The following is a 13812-nucleotide window of genomic DNA, read 5'->3' as shown; positions in this document are numbered from 1 at the left end:
GCTGCAGGTGTCCGTTCTGCGAACCGCAGAGCCTATGGCGATAGGCTGGTGCGGTTGCACCACCAGGCAGGTCAGTAATCCACTACCAGTAACTGTAAAGAAATATAAAAGTATGACAGTCAGCAAAAGAGTGCAGTGTAGCCAGTAAGGAATAAAATCTGCAAGTAACAGTGTGAAAGTGTATGCAAGTATTGCTTGAGTACAAGAGTTCCCAGCCTGTAAGTGTAAACTAAACATGAAACTGTCCAACATATATTCTGAAATAAAAATGCCCTGCCTCTAAGAAAATAGTACACAACCTGCAGCAGGATGTAAAGTATAGCTGCAGAAGATGATGAAATCACGTGTGAAATATATCCCTGTGGAAATACTGAAACATGACAGAAGTGAGACTGCTGGAAAGGATTGTAATAACTACTGTTAAAACATGTCAATAAAGCCTAGAAGTACCATCCTGAATAGTAACATGAAAGCAAGTGAGAGAGTGTGAGAAAGTGTCAGGAATCCAGCAATACAGTAGTAATAACCCCTGAATAAAGTATACTGCAGTCAAGACAGAATTAAATGCATGTGAGACTCAGAACCAAACGGCAAAATCTGTTCAAAGTGTTGCTGCATGTGGAATGTGTATCCCAAAATCTGGATATGTTGCTCCCAGTCTGAAATACGCAGATAGGATGATTGTCTGATATACCAAACATCCACACTTGTCTACAGGTATATAAAGCAAAAGTAGCAGGATGATGTATCTGAACAAAGCTTGATATGAATGTGTATGAAGAACACTAAAATGTATATTGATGTTGCAGTAACAGTCCTATCAGCAAGGTGAAATAGTTAACATATAGGACACTGTAGTTAGAACAGTAGTGTGTATATAACTGTAGCTATTAGAAATGTACAGCATATGTATTAGTATTCGAAGGTGTTAATATTACCTTATTTACCCCACCCTATAACCACCTATAACCCATTCCACGTGAAAATGGTATGTGCAATCACAATTAACACCCCTGGACGTTTGTCCTGTTGGGTCATATATATTTGCATGTCTGTTGATGCATCTGCCCTGTTCATACATCCACACCTGATGGCCTGTTCCCATCAATTAACCCTGCATGTTGTTGGACTGTGTATTTCTGTTCAAATTATGCATGTGTTATGCACGCTGTTCAATGGTGTGAATATCTGGGTGTTTGGTTAATGGGAATACTAATGCATGCTGTTACAACTAACTGTGAATGGTATTATATGTCACTAACCCAAACTGTCATGACATAATGCAAAACATAGAACGACAGGGAAGGCGGGTTCCAGGGGACCCACCTCTCCCACCTCAGCTGGCAAGTGCACCTGGCACTAGTGCCGAGTCCGGACCCTCCTCCGGTGGCCCTGTGCCACCTGAGGGTGGAAGCACTGCAGGGGATGGGGCTCGCCCCCCCCCTCTGCAAGTGTGGCCGGAGGAGATCCACCACTCACCCTCCGTAACGTCCGGACTGTGGTGCGTAGGGAGATTCGGGACTCTGTCCTTGAGCCCCTACGCCAGCTCGAGGCATGGGTGGCGCAACTAATGGGCTTGCCCGTTGCCCCGCCTACACAGCCCCCAGCACAGCCCCGTCCTGGGCAGTGAAGGAACAGTGGCAACTGCCTATGGGTGGGGATATCAGTTCCACTGTTGCCATCTGTGGGCTCATGGGCTCTGGATATCCAAACCTCCGTCCCCGTCAATTGTGTAACCCCCCGACACGTGTCATACACGCCCTGTATGTGTCTTGTTTGTCTTGTCTGTTTACCTACCCAGCCTACCTCCCCAGCTGAACCGACTTCCTTCACCTGACATACCACTCTTACCTGAAAAAAAAAAAAAAAAAAAGGGCACTCTGTACCCACAAAAAATTACGCCCCATACATAGCTGCCCATTCCGCACACATGTCCACTGGACATGGAACCTACCAATTACAATTGGCTGTACAACAAGTATTATTGTTGTCCTGACACCTCTCCCAGGGGTAGAAGGTTTCAAATGTCACACCAAATTACATACATATGCACAGCTGTTGCTGCTGAAGAAATGGGCAGCTATGGGCCTTACCTACATCCCTCCTGCACATCCCAAGCTTGTTTCCCTACTGTCTTACCCTCTTTGTGACCCCTTTTTCACCACTTTCCTGCCTCCCCATTTTCTTTTCTTTCAAAGAAAATAGCACAGGTGTGCGCCAGAGTAAGCACTGTTAAGCGGTTGCAACCGGGTGTGCGCAGAGCTAACCGCCAGTGTGCATGCGTGAGCTCCGCGCAAACCAGCGCTAGCCCGGTTACAACTGCTTAAAAGTGCCTTAGTCACTGTGATTGACAGGTCCTGTACTCAGTTCAAAAGAAAAATAAACTCCCACTGTCAGTCCCGAACCCAGGACCTTGGAAACACTAGTCTGTACAACCTACCACTAAGCCATGACTCTTATACAAAAACAATGTGCTAAAATAAATATAACCTGTAAAAGTAGGGATGAATGTAAAGGGAATATAGGATGTGTAGTACACAAAGCATGTCATTTAAAATAAATGTCAAAACCACTGGATATCCATAATAGTAGTGTGTGAAAAGAAACAGCCATCCTAGTTGGCAGCCTGTAGATAATAAGGTCAGTTAAAGTACATAGATATATGTATGCATATGTACATATATATATATATATATATATATATATATATATATATATATATATATATATATATATAGAAATATATCTATATATAGTTGTAGGAGTCAATGTGCATACACACTTGCTACAGGGAACATGAAAGAGGAATGGAGAATTGTGAATATACAACACAGCCTGAGGCATGAGAGAGATACTAACCTTCACAGTCACAGAACACTGTCCACAGCATACCAGCATGGTCCCCGCCCACACAATCTGAAAGGGCAATGCCTATCACACATACCCTTTTATAGCACTGACCTGAAATCACAGTGAGAACTGCAATCAGTACACAACTGGCTGTATGCAATTAGCAAATGCTGGCCTGCAATTGGTGCAGAGGCCATCACATGGACCTATGCAGATACCTACAAAAGCATCCATTGCTAACACTCCCCACATGCAATACATTCATTGCATTGTCTGCAAGCAGACAGAGGGAGGGTGAGAAGTGGAAGAGAGAGAGAGAGAGAGAGAGAGAGAGCAAGAAAATAAATAAAAAAAAAACTGTGACTCTCTGTACCCTGAAGCTGTCGGCACTGACAGTAGCAGCAGCAAGCAGAAGCTGTGGTAACGCAACCAGCTGCGACAAACAGAGGTAATGCAAAGTATCAGGTTAATAGTGTGCATACTGTGAACCCTCCAAATGTGTCATAGGTCTGCATCCATAGGTATGTCCATGTGATATGTTGCGTGTACGTAGTTCCATCAAAAGGGGACGACCATACATCACATGTCAAGCAGGCATAGGCCAGGATCCTGGTAGCATGTGTCTGTGCGTTGGCCTAGCAATGGCTGTAGTGACTGCTTTGAAATGTCAGCCAGGCCCAAAGGTCAGGATCAGCCCATCCCAAAGGCACACTGGCTGGGAACAAGTGTCCACAGGTACCTGATGTCACTGCACATGCATCCCATACTGCATAATCCCATAGCGTAGCAGACCAGGCCCATTATGCATATGATGTGGTAATTCCCAGGGTCAGCCAAGGTGCCCCCGTAGTGTTGTGGGACCACTGTTGCTGTATGCCACTGTCCAGGTACATATCCTGTAGCACGGCCAAGATAAACTATCAGTGTTACATGTGGTGGTATGTCCCCTCAGAGAGCTGGTAGCACACATCCAGGGGGACCACGAGGTCACAGTGATGCTCTGTGTTCTCCTCTGCTGAGGGCGGCCCTCACCTGGACATGTGCGATGATAGGGAGGTTACATCCAGCTGGGATAAGTATCCCAAAGGTGAGGGAGAGGGAGGGGGGATATGTGCACCGAACATGTCTGCAGGAATGTTGGCAATATCGTGTGTTTGGTGAATGTTAAGTAGGTGTGGGCTAACACAGAGCATATCCGAGGCATGTGCTCCATATGTGTAACATAACTGAAGAAGGCCTTGTGGTCATCCATAGTGTTTGTGTCCATTTCCCTCCCAGAGTAGGCTGTGGCTGTCGTTATGATGGACTGTAGCATAGTACCAGTGCTGACCACAGATGCCTACCCTTAATGTGAATGTGCTCCATCCTGCAGTAGCCTCCTGTTATTGTTATACAATCTGCCTCTGTCTGGGCCCACTGGACAGGATGCCTAACCGTTGTGCATAGGGTCTGGGTTAGACATGTGTGTGCAAGTGTCATGCAATCCACAGCATGTCCATGGTAAGCATTTGCAAAGGGGTCAGCAGTGCGGCTCGTGGCCTCCACTGGCCCATTGTGCTGCATGGATACCATCCCAGTCCCAGCAAGTAAATAACTGTCTAACCACATACATATCAATGTAGTCTACTGTTCTGGTGGTGGTGGTGGGATATGTATATCCTGGCCGAGTAACGTCTGTCCACATCAGAGTAGTGGACGGTGTCCCACATACAGTACCTTGGGATGGACCCCCAGAGTGAGGTTGTGCATAGCACCTGTACGTGTGTGCTGACCGATGGGGCATGCTACTACGTAGTGTGGAATGTGGCAGGTATTGTTGCACAGGTATTGGCCGAGCACTGATATCTGGCCATGTACCTGTGTATCCACCACGACACACACATGCAACATATGGGAGTAGTAGTATATCACTACACATGCGTATCATGTATAGTATGTGTGCCATACATTGCTGACATGGTCTGCTGATATCCTGTCTGTGTTCTCTTCCAGGGAGATGGCGCGACAGCGTAACCCTGCCTACTCCGTGGCGGAAGATGAGGAGATCCACCAGAGCCTGGTGCGGGAGTATGACATCCTGTTTTCCCGCACCAGTCAGAACCAGCAGGAGAGGGCCGCACTGTGGCAAGACCTGGTCCGTAGGGTAAATGAAATTGGCACGCATAACAGGACATATGAGCAGGTACGACATCACTGCAGTGATTTAATCCGAAGTGTCCAGCAGCGTGCAGCAGATATCCACAGGCAACAGGTCGCCACAGGAGGTGGGGTGGCCACACATCCCCCCCTCACCAGACTGGAGGGGCTACTCCTAAGTGTTGTGGCTCCAGCCCCGAACACCAACAGCAGTACACCTGCATTATGATGGAGGCTGGTTCCACACAGCAGCACGACATGGAGCGTGCAGGTAATATGCCATATGTACACCTGACTGTTCTGTACACTGTATCATATGCAATATCAATGGGACAGATGTGCCCACTGACATTAATCTCATCATTTCTGCAGGTCCCTCCAGGGTTACAGAGAGACAGGCCATCCATGCTGGTGAGTGTGTTTAACATAACCTATAATACTCCTGATAATGCTAGTAACAGTAGTGTAACTCAGTAGTGCTCTGTGTGTATACTGCAGGGTGTGCATGTGTGCATGTGTGCAGGTGTGTCAGTGCCCATGTGTGCATGTGTGCAGGTGTGCCTGTGTCCAAGTGTGCATGTGTGCCTGTGTCCACGTGTGCATGTGTGCATGTGTGCCTGTGTCCACGTGTGCATGTGTGCATGTGAGCCTGTGCCCCCGTGTACATGTGTGCATGTGTGCCTGTGTCCACGTGTGCATGTGTGCATGTGTGCCTGTGTCCATGTGTGCATGTGTGCATGTGTACACGTGACCATGTGTGCATGTGTGCATGTGAACATGTGTGCATGTGTGCATGTGTCCACATGTGCATGTGTCTACGTGTGCATGTGTGCATGTGTGCATGTCTGCATGTGTGCCCGTGTGCATGTGTCCATGTGTGCATGTGTGTATAACTGCATCACTGGTAACAATGTCTGGAGAATGTAAACTGTGTTTCCTGTCTTCATCCCACAGGTTCTGGGGCTGCTCTGGTGACCTGCAGCAGGGAACCTGAATCCTGTGCCATGGCTACTGGTAATGATGATATATGTGTAATGGTACAGGAAGGTGTGTCAGGGTCTGCCATTGGTCAGCCAATTGACAGTACACAGCTGTCAACCCCATCATTGCGCAGTCATCCTGCCTATACATCCTATGTCACCATTGTCCCTAGGTGATGGACAGGATACAGCGGGCATAGACCAGGGTAATGTGGTACCTGTGGCACATACGTCCCCACACAGCAGCCATGGGCAGGGTCCTCCGATGGTACCACACAGACAGTTGCCCATGGGTTCTCGTGGGAGCATCCATGGGCGTACTGCCTCTGGCCGACGTGCCCAAAGAGGTCTGTCAACCTCAGCGATGTTTCAGACTGTCATGCAGGCTCAGTCACGTATGGAAAGGTACACCAGACAGGGTCTGAGGGAGCTCAGAGCATGCTGCACAGCCATGACAGACAGTATGCGTGACATTGCGGATGCTATCCGTAACTTCACCGATGTCATAGACAGACGTTGTGGGGACATATTACAGCAGTTCCACAACCAGATGTCCATGAGCCAGGGCAGTGGTGGGCGTCTGCGGCGTCGACGTGGCCGTATGCCGGCAGCGGCAGCAGCTGGCAGTCGGCACGGACGGCAACAGGCTCGCGCACGCCCCCATAGTGCCAGCAGCAGCCCCAGCAATGCTGGGTCTGTGCTGTCATCGGAACGCCCCAGGAGACCATGTGCACGTGGCTCTGGACAGTCCCAACAGGGACATGTGTCCAGTCAACACACTCCCGCTTCTGATGACAGTACCCAGTCAGGCGTTGTACTGGATACGGTCCATAGCACCCCTGCCAGGCACAGGTACCGTGTCCGTGCACACAGACACTGATCTGTATGGCCTGCCAGGTGCAGTCTGTGGCTGTCCACAAACCCCTGTATATGGCAGCCATGAGGTGGAACTGTGTGCGTGCATATACACATGCGGAATGTTAACACTTAGGGCAACCACATACACGCACACACTGCAGCAACACTGCCCCACCCTGTACTGCTGCCCCTCACCAACACACATACACACACATGTCAATTGGTGGTATCAGTGGCTGACTCAGGCATACCTAATCCACACCCTGTGCATATGATGACACTGTGCCACCTCCTGCAATCTCCAACATCATTGCGGGAACAGGTAAACACATTGCTGATGCACAGGGTGACTACATAGATGTGTATTAGTAGTATCATGTTGGTAACAGTACAGTGTGCTGCTATGACTGTGTGTACCCCAGTATGCCTGCTGTAGTAACTGTATGAATGTCCTGAATTGTTATCTGCACCCATAGTACATACCAAAGCATAACAGCTGCACATAATTGCATGCCGGTGGTAAGGTTGTCGACAGATAGCCGCATACATGGGCAGCACAGGGGGAAAGCTAACGCAAGTAGTGATATGCAATGGTGGACATGTACAGTAATGGTGTCAAGATGCCCACAACAACTATGCCATGTGTATGTTCACGCATCTAGATATGTGTGCAGTAGCAATGTTGTCCAGACCACAAATAAGTATGACATAATATCGGTTCCACCATGTCCATCTGTGCTGCGTATTCCTGGGTACATGTTGATAGTGCCTACATATATGCATTGTTACTTACTGTTATTGTTACCCCTTCATTGTTGTATGATGCAGTACTTCCAGCCCTGTGTACTGTAGCCTTGTTTGCATGCATGTTCGCCTGGTGTCCCCTGGAACACTGCTTACACCTGCAATGCAGGGTTACAGTGCTTCAGTAGACTGCTAGTGACATCTGCATAGCGTACCATATGTATGTCAACCGTACACATGACAGAACGTCACTGTCTGTCCTGTACGCATGTAAGTTGCCTGTGACACATTGCACACGTCTTACCCGGCATGTACCCACGTGTGCAGTCATATATTTCAGTGCCATGAGACAGAGGCAGTCCACCCACACATACACACCTTCAGTATGTTGTTCCCCATTGGCCCTATGTGTTGGTACTCACCATGGCAATCACACTACTAGGGCGGCATGTCCAAAGGTAACCAGTGAATCGCCTCTATGGTCCAGTCGTGGTTTATGTGGGTCATGTGTCATTGTCACAGCTGCCACATGTATGCAGTCAGCTATCACCCTTGGCCAGGTATATACAACACATGTGTGGGATGCCACCACACAGCCAATCTGTGGACTGGTCTCTCCGAACCCAGTGATGCCATACCCTGTCAGGTGGCATGTCATATATACTACGTACAGGACAAACGTCAAACCCAGTCCCTGCTGCTACTAATGATAATACCCCTGAAGATGTTCCTGATAGCTTTGACCAGTCCTTTACTGAGACAGTGCAGGCCCTAGCTTGCCATCTACCTCCCAGCTCCCCTGGTCCTGAAAGCAGCACCCCTAAAAAACTACTTGCGTCCAGCTGCCAACCAGTCGCCACTTCACTTCTCCGTACCTTGGTTGTAACAGTGAAACCCACTACACTGTGTGCCGATCAACACCCTGCCGAGTACCTATCAAAACCAGACGATGCTATTGCTTACCCCGTCTCAAAGGTAATCAAACGTACTATGTTAGAATCTAACTTTCCCACCATCCGGAAAATGTCATATGTAATCCCACTTCACACAGGAGGCAGCTCTACTGACGTCTCCACTGATAGGCCAATAGCTATACACTCTCCACTTGCAGAGATTATGGTGACTTTCGTCATAGACAAGTCAGGCACCACCTAATCCAAACTCGCATTATGGCAGACACTCAGCATGGCCTACGTCCTCATCACAGCACTTCGTCAGGCCTCCTAGCCTTCGCTAACACCATAAGCCATACTTGCAACATCAATGATATATCCACAGCCCTCTTTTTGGATAACTCAAAGGCATACGATATGGTTGATCAACAGCGTGGACTCCACACCCTGCACAGACTGTCTAGATACTGGAGCCTTCCAATGGTGTCAATCCTACCTGCATGGTCAACAGCAGACCGGCCTCTGGCAGAACAAACCCTCTAACCGTCTACCTAACACCCTCAGAGTACCACAAGGCTCTATCCTACGGCCCTTGCTGTCCTCCATCGTCATTAACGACCGTTGTACTGTCACCCCAAAAGCCAGCTGTATCCAATATGCTGTATACTCTACTCTGATCTGCCCAGCCACATCTCCAGTAGAGTTATGTTCGGCTACCCAGACCACCTGTAATACAATAGCAAACTGGCTTTCTGAACATCGTCTGATCCTAAATCCCAATCAAACTGAACTGCTGTTATTCCACAAACACGTAGCCTACCACGTTCACCGTTACCATAACATCAACTGATGGCACAATAATCTACCCTGACCTATCTCTAAAACTATTAGGTGTCATCATAGACAATAACCTCATATGTGACATACATGTTAACCAGATTAGCCAAGCCATCAATAGAAAGCTAGGGTCACTTTACAGAATGAAAGCCTTCCTAGCCCCTCCAGCTAAAGGTGCCATAGCTCGCTCACACCTTGTTCCAGCCCTTCTGTATGCATCCCCTCTACTCTCACATATGAACAAGACTGTCCTTAACAAGCACTGGATTTGCTACGGCCACATTGCCAGGTTTGCCACTGGCCCGCCTGTTAGGACACATCATTGCATCAATCTAAATCAGCTTGGTTGCCTTGCAATACCCAGCCTAATACGGTATAAACAACTGATTATGGCCTATAAAACCCTCCATAATCCAGACAATACTCCTGCACTTAAATTACAATCACCCCCTATAACAATCCTAGACCGCTTCGATCCTCTAACATTGTACTACTTCGAACTAGCGAGTTTATTACCACAGCTGGTGATTCTCTCTTTGCAGATCCTGTAAGTAGATCCTGGAACCCACTTCCAGCTGGTATTACCCTAATGTCCACCTTAGGTCATTTAACAGTAGACTCAAACAACATTTGTCATGTAACTGGCTATGTCAGTGTATCAGGCCTGGCTAACTCGGATGTGTAACCTGTGTGAACCACTGTACTGTGTAGATACAATTTAATCCTGGCTTGTGCTCAGGTCTAACATTAACCTGTGGAACATGTTGGACCTGCTTACTTATGTAATCTCTGTAAATACTCTGTTTGTACTATGTCATGCTAGTATTCTGTAATGCTGTATCTGCTACCCTCGTAGCTTGTCTCCACGGGCCTACCCTGGGAATGGACATGCATCCAGTTGGGCTATCCCAGTCAACATATGTAGGATAAATAAATAAAGCAATACATGATATTACAGTGACGACAATACCAGTCAGACATTGCCACACACTGACAGCATGCCGAACACACTGGGACATACGTGGGGACTCAGACTAGCAGCCTGCCTGTGCATCACACACCTCCGCAGCTGGCACACAGGCATATGTTCCGTTGGAACACAGCACATGCCACACATGGCACGCACATCCCCTGTGCCACACACCCACAGCCTGTAGGGCTACACAACACACCTGCTACAGACGTGTCAGGTACCTGTCATGTGTGCTGCACTGGGGTCCTGCTCAACAGGCTGTATCTGGTGGAGGGCACAGTGATATGACTCAGGGACACTATGGTCCACCACAGCACACATGCATACAGGTCAGACAGAGGCATGAACAGATATGACTCACTCATTGACCATGCCAGTGTGGCTGCCTGGGACATACCTCCCTGGACTACATGATAGGGAACATAGAATGGATCTCTCAGCATGTGGCACAGGCCAGTATGAGCCTGGTGTTGGTTGCCAACATACCCTCCCCACGTATTCTACCACTATATGTGGGACGGCTGTTGTATGTCTACATTATGCTCAGTCTCCACTGTCATTCATAGGGTATCCACTGGCTGTCAATGTGTGCTTACATGCTAGGGAGGCCACATTGATGTTCACGGGTCATCTTGCACATGACACACATGGCCCGATGTATACTGGCAAGGCTCCTTGGTACACACATACTGCCATATGCTGCAGGACATGGTTTACATAGCGACCTCCGTGGGTATCACACAGGTTAGGACACTAACAGTGCTGCTACACAACTACAGCAGTGTACACCGGAGGATGCATGCACCGGACACTGCCCTCAGCATGGTGAACTGCAGTGCCTGTGCAGTACCAGATGCATGATTCATGGCTCACAGGTGTTACCCATCACTGACAGGTTATGCCCCTTACCATGCCCGTCATCCCCTACACATGTAACACACATGGATAGGGGTGGTATCCCAGTTAACACAGATACACACACCTCCAGGTTGTTGGCACAGCACAAACCATCAGGGCCTACTCAAGTGCAGCTGACAGTGTGCCGGACTGCCATCTGGGTCATAGCATGGCACACACAACCCTCACATACACAGGAAGACCACCTATCCTCCACAACAACACCGGCAATATGACAGTCCCATGAACTGTGTTTATAAGGCCATACTGCATCCAGCCGAACATTGTGTGTGAGCATTACTGTAGCTACAACACTCTAGTTGAAGAGTTCACAGCATGTGGTTACCGAAATGCAGTGGAATGGCATGTTACCACTACCACAACAGGTGGGAACATACAGCACCTGTACATTGACTACATGTACACTATATGGCCCAGACCAGATGTGTATCCCCTGCTGTAGGTCTTTCACCATAGACACCCACACTGTATAGGGACATACCACGTGCGGACCCTGCACAGTAAGACACACAGTCATATTGGTATACATCGCTAATACCATTTATCCACACAAAGCATGTGTCAGACATGGTAACTACTGCAGGTCACAGGTATTCCTGTGTATGTGTCACACACATACATCATGTGTGCAATGCCATTGCTGGGTTAGGCAATGGCATGCATTGTTATGTACAAACACCTGCACAAGGTCATACTGTGTGACACAACCACACGTGATAGTTGTGGGTTACCAAAACATGCCTATCTGTACTCTGACGACGGTAATAGACACAGTAGCAGAGCACACTATTGGCATTACTAGCCAACTAGCCCTGTCTGGCTGTGCTGATAGTGTGGTGACATCCCCTGTGTTTACTGGTGGAGTATGCAGCATCTGGTGTATAGTAGTATTTGCCAAAAGGATCTGTTCCTCACACTTGCATTTACACACACCTACTACCCACACACATGCACACTTGCCATATGCAGGATTCATTCCCCTACCTACCTATGTCATGACACGTGAGAGGGATGCATTAGCAGAGCGCACTGATCGGTTTACTAGATAGTTCCTCGTCTCTGGCTATACTTAGAGGGTGCTGACAACATCAGTACTTTTAAAGGGTAATGTGCATCAGGTAGTGTGATCGCCTGATTGCCAGAACTAACATGTTTGTCATACGGAAATGCACACACACACATGTCTTTACAGGTTTCACATTCCTAACTAATTACATTACGATACACAGGGGAAACGCATTAGCAGAGCGTGCTATTCGCATTACTGGGAGGCTTCCCTTCTCCTGCTGTACTTATAGGATGCTGACATCATCTGTGTTAAGAAAGGGGCGTGTGCATCCTGTAGTGTGTTCTCCCAGTTGGCTAAAAGAACATTTCCCTCTCACAGCCTTTCACACACACAAACCCCACTCACCCACACACATACACACACACTGAGCATTTGCAGGATTCGAACCCCTACCTAACTATATTATGACACTTGAGGGCGACGCATTAGCAGAGCGCACTATCCGAATTACTGGGCATCTGTTCTGCACCTGTAGTATTTCTAGGGTGCTGACATCTTCATTTCCACAGAGGTTTGTGCTTGTTGTACTACCTGTCAGGTGGGGGATAGCATGTATATGCATTTGCAGCCACCTACATCAGGGTCAGATGTGCACATCGCACTGGCAGGTTATGTTTTATACCATGCTTTGGGACCACAGGACCTGTAACACACAACACTACCAGTCCAGCACACCACACCCACATCCAGGACACACACCTAGCTTCCCTGGGAACAGTGCCAGGATATGCAGGTATTCACATACACCATTCCAGTTGTTAACATCAGGTACAGGCATATTGTGTGTGAGAACTACTCAGGCCTCTACCACTTTATCCTACCGCCACTACAATTTGTGGGTCCATGTGCTATGGCAGAACCACACACCACAGCCACATGGGTTAATACATATTCCTCCTGTCCATCTGCAATGTGGGTACCCACTGTTCCACACCAGAGGTAGACCACCATTGTTGATACCTGCCCATGCCCACCTTTCCCTGGACATCCATATCCCATCTCCACCCCCAGGCAAGGTTGTCACTGCACACAAACTGTGTTTAGCACAAGCAGACTGTACACCTGTGTAGACTGGGGTGGATGACTTCAGAGGACCCATGCTGGAGGACTATACTGGCCACTCAGACTATTCCTTGACACTTGCATCCTATGAGCATGTGTACAGTTTGCATTGGTCATTCAGATATTGGCAAAGGCTCTTGCTACCCCATAGTGCCTATGTTAGGCAGGGCTCAGATGACAAACCCACCTTCATAGGTATCACAAGGGATAGGAAACTAAGAGCAATGCTACGCAACACCAGATATCTAAACCTACAGATGCGTGCACCCAAAACACTCCTTGGCATGGAAAACATCGATATCTGTGCAGTTACAGATGCCTGGTTCAGGGCTACTGAGAGCACACCAGCACTACCGGGTTTAACCCGGTTGATATCTTTGAAACAGTCACCAAGGCCATTGACGAGGGGAAGGTGGTTCACACAGCCTACCTGGACCTTGCAGAAGCCTTCACAACAATACCCCACTTGGGCATTCTAGAGAAGGTCACCAG

The sequence above is a fragment of the Protopterus annectens genome, chromosome 6.part0, assembly GCF_019279795.1.
Source record: "Protopterus annectens isolate FY-2018-M chromosome 6.part0, PAN1.0, whole genome shotgun sequence".
Taxonomy (NCBI): Eukaryota; Metazoa; Chordata; order Ceratodontiformes; family Protopteridae; genus Protopterus; species Protopterus annectens.
Note: the sequence above shows the minus strand (reverse complement) of the source record.